The sequence below is a fragment of the Chrysoperla carnea genome, assembly GCF_905475395.1.
Source record: "Chrysoperla carnea chromosome X unlocalized genomic scaffold, inChrCarn1.1 SUPER_X_unloc_131, whole genome shotgun sequence".
Lineage (NCBI taxonomy): Eukaryota > Metazoa > Arthropoda > Insecta > Neuroptera > Chrysopidae > Chrysoperla > Chrysoperla carnea.
The window spans coordinates 1-9705 of NW_025408080.1; the positions used below are offsets into that span (position 1 = coordinate 1).

General features: G+C 24.7%; 2 non-coding genes across 2 annotated transcripts; both read left to right on the top strand.

The window, feature by feature from the left end:
- Nucleotides 1–821: 821 nt before the first annotated feature.
- On the top strand, nucleotides 822–939 carry LOC123303756. The gene has a single exon (XR_006535845.1). It is a non-coding gene; the product is annotated as a 5S ribosomal RNA (ribosomal RNA).
- Nucleotides 940–7298: 6359 nt separating this feature from the next.
- On the top strand, nucleotides 7299–7417 carry LOC123303752. The gene has a single exon (XR_006535841.1). It is a non-coding gene; the product is annotated as a 5S ribosomal RNA (ribosomal RNA).
- The last annotated feature ends 2288 nt before the right edge of the window (nucleotides 7418–9705 follow it).

Below are 9705 nucleotides of genomic sequence, written 5' to 3' on the forward strand. Positions count from 1 at the left end.
CTGATAAAATTTCACCATTTATTAAAAAATATTTAAAAGCTGCTGTAACTGAGGGAGCCTTGGTACAAACTAAAGGTAAAGGTGCATCTGGTTCATTCAAATTGGCTGCTTCCGCTTCATCTAATTCTTCAGCTAAATCAAAAGTATCCAAAAAAGAAAGTGGAGCAAAAGGTTCAGCAAAGAGTGCTAAAAGTAAACGGGCACCAAAAGAAAAGAAAGCCACAACTACATCATTGGCAGCCAAAAAGCCTAAAGCAAAAAAAGCGACTCCATCATCATCAACTGCTGCTAAAAAAGTTACTGCAAAATCATCAGCGGCATCAAAAAAAGCACCAGTTAAAGCAAAACCAGCAAAAAGTACAAAATCCGCTGCCAAAAGTAGCCCTGCTCGTAAACCGAAAGCACCAAAAGCTAAGAAAGCTTCTGTTGCCAAATCATCTCCTACAAAAATTAAAAAAGCAGCACCAAAAAAGAAATGATCTGTTACTTTAATAATATATTGAAATATTTCATTATTTTTGCTAAAAAATGAAAATAACATAGGCCTTAATACAGGCCACAAATTAATATTTGATAAGAGTAAATTATTTTTTGTATAAATATTTTATAAAATAATAGTTTAGAAACATTTGCCACAGTCAGTACCACGGATGGGTGGCCACTTGAGAATACTGTGTGCGGTTGCATTTTTATTTAAAATATATGGTATAATAAATAGTATATATTTAAATTGATTACTTCATTGAAAATTTTAATAATATACTTTAATATTAATGATATTTATGAAAAATATATATTTGTAAAAATTTTCATTTATTACTGGCAACAGCCATACCACGTTGAAAACACCGGTTCTCGTCCGATCACCGAAGTTAAGCAACATTGGGCACAGTCAGTACTTGATGGGTGACCGCTTGGGAACACTGTGTGCGGTTGCCTTTTTATATTAAAAATATAAATTATTTTTCTTCTTTTCTTTTTTTTTTACACACCATATATAAATATATGTTATTTAGAAATGTAAACCTTTTATATTATTCATCAACAAATAAATATTATTTTTTGTATAAAATTTTATTGCATTTATAACTCATATCATGGTTACTTTAAAGCGAGAAGTTTTTTTAATATTTCAAATGAATATAAAATAATATAAATTTCATAAAATTTATATTATTTTATAAATAGCATCGCTTATAATTATAACAAAATTTTAATAATGTTTAATTTTATTTCAATAATTTATATTTATATATATATATATATATATATATATATATATATATATATATATATTTTTTAATAAAAATAATATACTCTTATTTAATAATATATGTTGGTCCTATATATAGGACCGAAAATATTTCTTATTTGTTTTTTTTTTTTTAAATTGTCATTTAAAACGCTTATGCACGTTCTCCACGAATACGTCTTGCCAATTGTATATCCTTAGGCATAATTGTAACACGCTTTGCATGAATTGCGCATAAATTGGTATCTTCAAATAAACCTACTAAATAGGCTTCACTAGCTTCTTGTAATGCCATAACAGCTGAACTTTGAAAACGTAAATCGGTTTTAAAATCTTGTGCAATTTCACGTACTAAACGTTGGAATGGTAATTTACGAATTAACAATTCAGTACTTTTTTGATAACGACGAATTTCTCGTAAAGCTACTGTACCAGGACGATATCTGTGTGGTTTTTTTACTCCACCAGTTGCTGGTGCACTTTTACGTGCAGCTTTCGTTGCTAATTGTTTTCTTGGTGCTTTACCACCAGTTGATTTACGTGCAGTTTGCTTGGTTCTAGCCATTTTCAAATAATAATGTTTTTACAAAAAAACACACAATTTTAAAAATTATATTCGACAATTTGATACTACAAAGTCAAATGTTTAAATGCGAAATAAATGTGTTGTATTTATATTTATATGAAATTTCAAAATTTTTGTTGTCATATCCTATTGGATAGCTATCAGAGTATGGACTAATCAAATTGTATAGGCGTGGCTTAAAAAATCTTTAATGCTTTATATAAAAAGGCACAATTGTACCGGCGCTCACATACATTACAATACTTGTGAGGTTAACACACGTGTTATCCGTTCGTTAAAATATTGTAAATAATTTTTATTAAAATGACTGGCAGAGGAAAAGGTGGAAAGGGTCTTGGAAAAGGGGGTGCAAAACGTCATAGAAAAGTTTTGCGTGATAATATCCAAGGTATTACAAAACCTGCAATTCGTCGTTTAGCACGACGAGGTGGAGTAAAACGTATCTCTGGTTTAATTTATGAAGAAACACGTGGTGTACTTAAAGTATTCCTTGAAAATGTTATTCGGGATGCTGTTACATATACTGAACACGCAAAACGTAAAACAGTTACAGCTATGGATGTTGTATATGCATTAAAACGACAAGGTCGTACTTTGTATGGTTTTGGAGGTTAAGAAAATATAATAATTTACTTAAAATATTTAGTAAATTTATTAAAGAATATTTAATACATCCGATAAATTTAAACAGGCTTTCCTTTTTGGGAAGCCACTAATTTTATTTATATAAGAGTAAATAAATTTGTTAATAAATATAACATATTATATAATTTGTTTACAACAAATTATTTTGTTTATAACATACATTACCAAATATTTTTATTTTTTTTTTTTATTGTAATATATCTGCAATAATAAATTATAATTTGTATATTATCTATTTTATTTTACAATAACTTATTGAATTTTTGAAAAAATTTTATTATAAATTAATATACTATTATATTTTTTATATATACAAGTTAAGAGTAACAAGTATCGATAGGAGATTATCGAATTTATAACTAATAAAACATTTCGCCTTAATCAAGAAAATAAAGATTTTGCTATACCATTTTTTATACTTTCAATAAATAATTTATTATTAAATTTTTATTATTTCATTTATTTTTTAAAATTATTAAAAATATTTTTCTAATAATTATAAGCGTACATAAACAAGTAGTAAATGTAAAATGAAAATAATAAAGGTAATGTAATGCATTTGCATTACACTGATTTACGATATATATTCCGCGATATCCTTTATTATATTTAAAATTAATAATATTGATATACTAATAATAGATATATTCAAGCTATTAATATATAAAATTTTATATTAAATATGATATTAATAATTGTTTATTTAATTTTTTTGTATATATAAAAATAATTTACTCTTATTTAAAAAATTGATGGCTCTCTTAAAAAGAGAGCCGTTTTTATATGTTGATGTATTTTTATGTTATCAATTAAATAATATTTTCGATTTATTTATTTTGAACTTGTATATTTTGTAACAGCTTTAGTACCTTCACTAACAGCGTGCTTTGCCAATTCACCAGGTAATAATAATCGAACTGCGGTTTGAATTTCCCGACTTGTGATTGTTGAACGTTTATTATAATGTGCTAAACGTGATGCTTCAGCAGCAATACGTTCAAAAATATCATTAACAAAACTGTTCATGATACTCATAGCTTTACTAGAGATACCAGTATCAGGATGCACTTGTTTTAATACTTTGTAAATGTAAATTGCATATGATTCCTTGCGCTTCCTCTTCTTTTTCTTATCACTCTTTGATATATTTTTTTGAGCTTTGCCAGCTTTTTTTGCTGCTTTTCCACTTGTTTTTGGTGGCATTGTTACAAACAATTAATATACACAGATAGTTACAGAACACCAGTCAGTATATGTATGAGCGTGTCGTGTATACAACTAGCGTATTATATACGCGAAGATGGATATAACAATAAAAATGAATACTACTCTCTGATTGGCTGAAATAATACTATAAGGTGATTGGTTTATTTTTAAAGTTTTATATTTTATAAATATTATAAATTAAAATACCCAAATAACATTTTAAACATTTATGTTACAATCCCCGTAACGTACACATCTGTGTGATTATATTTACAAAAAAAAATATTAATTAAATAAATTTATTCGCTATGTCTGGACGAGGTAAAGGTGGTAAAGTAAAGGGAAAGGCAAAGTCAAGATCAAGCCGAGCAGGATTACAATTTCCTGTTGGAAGAATTCACAGATTATTACGAAAAGGAAATTATGCTGAACGAGTAGGTGCTGGTGCCCCAGTATATTTGGCTGCTGTTATGGAATATTTGGCTGCAGAAGTTCTCGAGTTAGCTGGTAATGCTGCCCGTGATAACAAAAAAACACGTATCATTCCACGTCATTTACAATTGGCAATTCGTAATGATGAAGAATTAAATAAATTATTATCTGGTGTAACAATTGCTCAAGGTGGTGTATTACCAAACATTCAAGCAGTGTTATTACCAAAGAAAACTGAAAAGAAAGCATAAATTAAAAACATTGCATTAATTTTTATAATAATAATACATCGATCATAGGCCTTTTAATAAAAGGCCACAAATTTATTTAAAATAAGAGTAAAAATTATTTTTATAAATAATATATTATAATATTTTTTTAAAGAATCAATTTAAATAATTATAAATTAATGATTCTTTTTTTTTTTTTCTTTTTTATATGTTATTATGGAAATAATTCATCATATTATGATGACATTTAGGTAACATATTATAAGAATATTCATAAAATATTATCAAAATAATATTGTATTATGATGATATTTAGACAAAATATTATAAGATATACACAAAATATTATCAAAATAATATCATTAGATAACAAAACTGTTCATGATACTCATACCTTTACTAGAGATAAAAGTATCAGGATGCACTTGTATTAATACATATTATCACAACATCACAAAATATTTTTTAAAAGGAAAAATTTTTTAAAAATTATTATAAAATTTGATTGAATTAAATTTCAATTTATTTTTTTAATAATTAAAGAAAAAAAAAGCATATAAACTTTCTATTGAAAATGTTATTTTCAACTAGATGGCCAAGTGAACTTTGTTACACAAACAATATATGACGTATTCGTTATTTAAATAATCAGTATCCTTTGATATTATATCAATACGTTACTCTCTTCTTTTGATACATATTAATAAAATTTCAATTTATAAGATTTTATGTCAATTATATAAATAATATTATAAATTTTCTAAATACATAAGTTAAGTAACAAAAAATTTGAATAACAAGATAAATTTATATATTATGTTTTAATACTCGATACTATAATATATCGCATCCGTTACCAATTATTCGGTATCCTTTGATTTATACACAGAATGAACCAAAAATATGTATCAAATTTATTTTATTTATTTATATATTTAATATTATTATTATTATTTTATATTACAAAGTTTCTTAACGAAGCTTACAATGATTTCTCATATCGTACTTAACAAAATTATTTAGATCATATAAAATTTAAATTGTTAAAAAATTTTTATATTTATTATTATTATTTATTTTTATTAAAATTACATAACATAAAATTAATAATATTTTAATAATTATATAAATTAATTCTTATTTAAAATAATCTTATATTAATCTCAACAAATACTCTAATAATATATTTTGTCATAAATTTTTTTATATTTAAAATAAATATTATAATATATAAATACTTATATCAGTATAAAATTTCTTTATATAATTATGAAAAAATTAATTTAATAGTTAATTATTGATATTAATGCATAAATAAAAGTATTTTCTAATGAAATATATTTTGTCAATGTTCGATTAACACATTTCATAATAATACGTTTTCATTATTGACAAAAAAAGTTTTTCTAAAAATGAAATCTTATACTATAATATATATATTTATATATTAAATTTTTTAATTATTTATATACTAATAATTTATAATAAATCGATATTAAATAAAAAATAAAAATATATACTTTTTAAGTTTACCTTAAAATATTATTGTTTTGTATGATTGAAATAATTAATATTAAACTATGTTTATTAATAATTGTTAATAAAAAAATTAAATATATTTTAATTTATAAAATAAATATTATTATTAAATTTATAATTTATTATTTTATATATTATAGAAATTGAAAAAATAAATCATGTTTACTACGACAGTAAATTAGAAATACTATTTAATTTTTATGTGTTTTCTACATGGTACTTTGACTTACATAGGGACTTATATTATTGTGAATAATGATATAATTGAAAACCTTTATTTTTTATTTGATAGAATTATTATATTTTATCATTTAAATATTTATAATAAATACATTATTTTTATAAAGTAAAAAATATGGCCGAAGAAAATTCTACAGCTGTTGCAGCAACTGCGGTTACTGCTGCTTCTACAACACCAACAAAAAAGCAACAGCTTCTGGTGCTAAACGTACAAAACAACATTCAAAACCAACACATCCACGTACATCAGAAATGGTTGTTAACGCAATTAAAAATTTAAAAGAACGTGGTGGTTCATCATTACAAGCAATTAAAAAATATTTAGCTGCAAATTATAAAGTGGATTCTGATAAAATTTCACCATTTATTAAAAAATATTTAAAAGCTGCTGTAACTGAGGGAGCCTTGGTACAAACTAAAGGTAAAGGTGCATCTGGTTCATTCAAATTGGCTGCTTCCGCTTCATCTAATTCTTCAGCTAAATCAAAAGTATCCAAAAAAGAAAGTGGAGCAAAAGGTTCAGCAAAGAGTGCTAAAAGTAAACGGGCACCAAAAGAAAAGAAAGCCACAACTACATCATTGGCAGCCAAAAAGCCTAAAGCAAAAAAAGCGACTCCATCATCATCAACTGCTGCTAAAAAAGTTACTGCAAAATCATCAGCGGCATCAAAAAAAGCACCAGTTAAAGCAAAACCAGCAAAAAGTACAAAATCCGCTGCCAAAAGTAGCCCTGCTCGTAAACCGAAAGCACCAAAAGCTAAGAAAGCTTCTGTTGCCAAATCATCTCCTACAAAAATTAAAAAAGCAGCACCAAAAAAGAAATGATCTGTTACTTTAATAATATATTGAAATATTTCATTATTTTTGCTAAAAAATGAAAATAACATAGGCCTTAATACAGGCCACAAATTAATATTTGATAAGAGTAAATTATTTTTTGTATAAATATTTTATAAAATAATAGTTTAGAAACATTTGCCACAGTCAGTACCACGGATGGGTGGCCACTTGAGAATACTGTGTGCGGTTGCATTTTTATTTAAAATATATGGTATAATAAATAAGTATATATTTAAATTGATTACTTCATTGAAAATTTTAATAATATACTTTAATATTAATGATATTTATGAAAAATATATATTTGTAAAAATTTTCATTTATTACTGGCAACAGCCATACCACGTTGAAAACACCGGTTCTCGTCCGATCACCGAAGTTAAGCAACATTGGGCACAGTCAGTACTTGGATGGGTGACCGCTTGGGAACACTGTGTGCGGTTGCCTTTTTATATTAAAAATATAAATTATTTTTCTTCTTTTCTTTTTTTTACACACCATATATAAATATATGTTATTTAGAAATGTAAACCTTTTATATTATTCATCAACAAATAAATATTATTTTTTGTATAAAATTTTATTGCATTTATAACTCATATCATGGTTACTTTAAAGCGAGAAGTTTTTTTAATATTTCAAATGAATATAAAATAATATAAATTTTATGAAATTTATTTATTTTTAGAAATAGCAATCGCTTATAATTATAACAAAATTTTAATAATGTTTAATTTTATTTCAATAATTTATATTTATATATATATATATATATATATATATATATATATATATATATATTTTTTAATAAAAATAATATACTCTTATTTAATAATATATGTTGGTCCTATATATAGGACCGAAAATATTTCTTATTTGTTTTTTTTTTTTTAAATTGTCATTTAAAACGCTTATGCACGTTCTCCACGAATACGTCTTGCCAATTGTATATCCTTAGGCATAATTGTAACACGCTTTGCATGAATTGCGCATAAATTGGTATCTTCAAATAAACCTACTAAATAGGCTTCACTAGCTTCTTGTAATGCCATAACAGCTGAACTTTGAAAACGTAAATCGGTTTTAAAATCTTGTGCAATTTCACGTACTAAACGTTGGAATGGTAATTTACGAATTAACAATTCAGTACTTTTTTGATAACGACGAATTTCTCGTAAAGCTACTGTACCAGGACGATATCTGTGTGGTTTTTTTACTCCACCAGTTGCTGGTGCACTTTTACGTGCAGCTTTCGTTGCTAATTGTTTTCTTGGTGCTTTACCACCAGTTGATTTACGTGCAGTTTGCTTGGTTCTAGCCATTTTCAAATAATAATGTTTTTACAAAAAAACACACAATTTTAAAAATTATATTCGACAATTTGATACTACAAAGTCAAATGTTTAAATGCGAAATAAATGTGTTGTATTTATATTTATATGAAATTTCAAAATTTTTGTTGTCATATCCTATTGGATAGCTATCAGAGTATGGACTAATCAAATTGTATAGGCGTGGCTTAAAAAATCTTTAATGCTTTATATAAAAAGGCACAATTGTACCGGCGCTCACATACATTACAATACTTGTGAGGTTAACACACGTGTTATCCGTTCGTTAAAATATTGTAAATAATTTTTTATTAAAATGACTGGCAGAGGAAAAGGTGGAAAGGGTCTTGGAAAAGGGGGTGCAAAACGTCATAGAAAAGTTTTGCGTGATAATATCCAAGGTATTACAAAACCTGCAATTCGTCGTTTAGCACGACGAGGTGGAGTAAAACGTATCTCTGGTTTAATTTATGAAGAAACACGTGGTGTACTTAAAGTATTCCTTGAAAATGTTATTCGGGATGCTGTTACATATACTGAACACGCAAAACGTAAAACAGTTACAGCTATGGATGTTGTATATGCATTAAAACGACAAGGTCGTACTTTGTATGGTTTTGGAGGTTAAGAAAATATAATAATTTACTTAAAATATTTAGTAAATTTATTAAAGAATATTTAATACATCCGATAAATTTAAACAGGCTTTCCTTTTTGGGAAGCCACTAATTTTATTTATATAAGAGTAAATAAATTTGTTAATAAATATAACATATTATATAATTTGTTTACAACAAATTATTTTGTTTATAACATACATTACCAAATATTTTTATTTTTTTTTTTTATTGTAATATATCTGCAATAATAAATTATAATTTGTATATTATCTATTTTATTTTACAATAACTTATTGAATTTTTGAAAAAATTTTATTATAAATTAATATACTATTATATTTTTTATATATACAAGTTAAGAGTAACAAGTATCGATAGGAGATTATCGAATTTATAACTAATAAAACATTTCGCCTTAATCAAAGAAAATAAAGATTTTGCTATACCATTTTTTATACTTTCAATAAATAATTTATTATTAAATTTTTATTATTCATTTATTTTTTAAAATTATTAAAAATATTTTTCTAATAATTATAAGCGTACATAAACAAGTAGTAAATGTAAAATGAAAATAATAAAGGTAATGTAATGCATTTGCATTACACTGATTTACGATATATATTCCGCGATATCCTTTATTATATTTAAAATTAATAATATTGATATACTAATAATAGATATATTCAAGCTATTAATATATAAAATTTTATATTAAATATGATATTAATAATTGTTTATTTAATTTTTTTGTATATATAAAAATAATTTACTCTTATTTAAA